Source organism: Leucoraja erinacea, chromosome 36, assembly GCF_028641065.1.
Source record: "Leucoraja erinacea ecotype New England chromosome 36, Leri_hhj_1, whole genome shotgun sequence".
NCBI lineage: Eukaryota > Metazoa > Chordata > Chondrichthyes > Rajiformes > Rajidae > Leucoraja > Leucoraja erinaceus.
This window is the reverse complement of record NC_073412.1, coordinates 11622918-11626065: the sequence shown is the minus strand read 5'-3', so window position 1 is coordinate 11626065 and position 3148 is coordinate 11622918.

Sequence of the window (3148 nt, the reverse complement as noted above, 5' to 3'; positions counted from 1 at the left end):
TGACTATGGGTGCTGTCTGTACGGAGTTTGTACAATCTCCCTGTGACCGCGAGGGTTTTCTCGGGGTGCTCTGGTTTCCTCCCACACTCCAAAAGACGTGCTGGTCAGTAGGTTAATTGGCCTCTGTAAATTGTCCCTAGTGTGCAGGATAGAACTGGTGTACGGGTGATTGTTGGTCGGCCTGGACTCGGTGGGCCAAAGGGCCTGTTTCTACACTGTATCTCTAAACTAAAATTAAGCAGCTTTTGTGATGGTGGTGGGGGGGGGGGGGGGGGGGGGGGGGTGATCGCAGAATGAAGCGGAGATGAATCATCTCTGTGGCACATCTGGTGGAACCAGTTAGAGCACTGCCATGGTGATTATCTTTAGCCTGTTATTATTCACTCATCCACTAATAGTCATCAAACATCGATGCAGCTATGTGGGACAAGGGCCGTGATTATAAATGCAAACACATCTGCTCAACTTTCTTGGGAGTCCCTCCTCTCACCATCTGCAGGATATGATTGAAGCAATTGACATTCCACAACATAGTTTAATGCTGCCCAGAAGGGTGGTGAATCATCAAGGCTGCTGCCCATCTAGTAACTATCAGCTTCCGATCAAGTTAGGTTAGATGTTAAAGTATTATATGCTTTCAACACTTTTTGCACTGGTACCACACATGATAAAGAGGTTAGAACTATTGAACTCATATCATAATTGTCCTGTTTCTATTGACACAGTGACCGGATCCCAAGGCATGCTGTGTACAGTCAAAATGTGGACTGGTTTTAATAATGCACTATTATGGTTAACTAGTAATATTATTAATTTATTATATTATCACAATTCACGGGCAGAGTTTGTGTCAGGCTGTAAAGGAGACATCAGAGGCAGCAGAGCAAAGCAAGGTGGATCTGGTGAAGAAACAGTGTCAGTTGGAGGCAGAAATGAAATGGATAAGGTGTAGGAAGGAACTGCAGATGCTGGTTTAAGCCGAAGATAGACGCAAAGAGCTGGAGTAACTTAGTGGGACAGGCAACGTTTCAGGTCGAGAACATTCTTCAGAATTCGTCACCCAGTCCTTCTCTCCAGAGATATTGCTTGTCCCGCTGAGTTACTCCATCTTTTTGTGTCTATCTTAGAAACAGCTCAAGAAGGAACTGCAGATGCTGGAAAATCGAAGGTAGACAAAATTGCTGGAGAAACTCAGCGGGTGCGGCAGCATCTATGGAGCGGAGGAAATAGGCAACGTTTCGGCCTGAAACGTTGCCTATCTACCTTCTTGGTTAAACATTTAGCTTGTATGTTTGACAACATGTAGATAGCATATTACTGAATAAGAAGTTAGTTATTATCCTATAGCATAAGTGTAGATAGGTAGTTTTGATCTGTTAGTTCAGTCTGAAGAAAGGTCTCGACCCAAAACATCACCCTTTCCTTCTCTCCAGAGATGCTGCTTGACCCGCTGAGTTACTCTGGCATTTTGTGTCTATCTTTAGTTTAGATACCCTGTACTAATTTATAGGGCTTGGCTTTATTGGTTGTGCTCTTATCCTGGTGTTATCGTACCTACTTTGTGTTTTAACAGCAAAGTAATAGATTTATCTGGAGTTATTGTGTTTACTGGCCTGTTAATCTGCAGCAAGAAAGAATGTCATTATTCCGTTGTCAGTACATTTGATAATTAAACATTCTTGACTCGTGACTCAAAAATGACATTAAAGTAGTCAGTCTGGATCCTGGCACCTCACCAGATTGATCATCCAGGGCCTTTTTGACCTCTAGTGGCCCAGAGTTACTTAGAATATAGAACAGTGCAGCACAGGAACTGGCCCTGTGGCCCACAATATTTGTGCCGAACATAATGCCTTAAACTGATATCTACCTACACCATCCATATCCATCCATTCCGTGCACTTCCTTCCATGCATATTTAAAAACCTTTTAAACACCACTATCATATCAGCCTCTACCATCACCCCCGGCAATACAGTCCGGGTCCCCACCACACTCTGTGTAAAAACCTTGCCCCACATATCTCCATTAAACTTTCCACCTCTCACCTTACTGAAAGCCAACAAGATATTGGAGACTCCAGGTTCAACGGGTCAGGAAGCACCTCTGGGGAAAGTGGATAGGTGACGTTTCGGGTTGGGACCCTTCTTCAGATCCATGTTCTCCAGAGATGCTGCCTGACACGCTGAGCTGCTCCAGCATGTTGCATCGCCCATTGATGATGCATGTGGCTACACTGCCCTCTGGTGTCCACATTGTTGGCAACGATGGCAGAGAACCAGAGGTTTCCCTCACCAGAGGTACCTACCAGTTATAATTTCTGGTTGAATGATTGTCATGTCTCAGTATGAAATGTACAGATTATACTCAGCATAGATGTTAAATCAACTTGATTGGTTGGTATTATAAACTGAGAATACGTTAGGTTTTTGATGTGCCAGAGAATAAAGGCTGCCAACATCATCAAGGACCCACACCATCCTGGCCATACACTCATCTCTCCGTTGCCATCGGGAAGAAGGTACAGGAGCCTGAAATCTGGAACATCCAGTTTCTTCCCCACAGCCATCAGGCTATTAAACTCGCCATCAAACAAACTCTGAACAATAACCTATGGCACTTTAACTGTTTATTTACTGTGTATATATATATATGGTCTACGGTATATAGACACACTGAACTTTTTTCTCCCGTTCTGTATTATGTTTACATATTCTGTTGTGCTGCAGCAAGCAAGAATTTCATTGTCCTATCTGGGACACACGACAATAAAACTCTCTTGACTCTTGACATTTATGTTACTTTTTTAATAGAAACAATGGATTATACAAGGGGGTGGATATAGGACCAAGTCTCTCATCCTGTGCCTTGTCAGTGACGTGGTCACCCTTTGTCGACCCAGCATGGTCTGACACATTGCTTCTCATCCTTCTCCGCTGCTGCCAATGGATACTCTTCAACTACTTCCATACTATGATCACCTCCTTTAAGAGAGAGTTTGATAGAGCTCTAGGGGCTAGTGGAATCAAGGGATATGGGGAGAAGGTAGTTCATCCTCTCAACATCCACCCTGCAAAACCCCTCAAGAAAGCATAAGTTTCAATATCTTCTAACTTCTTATAATTGATGATGGTGAAAAATAAACATA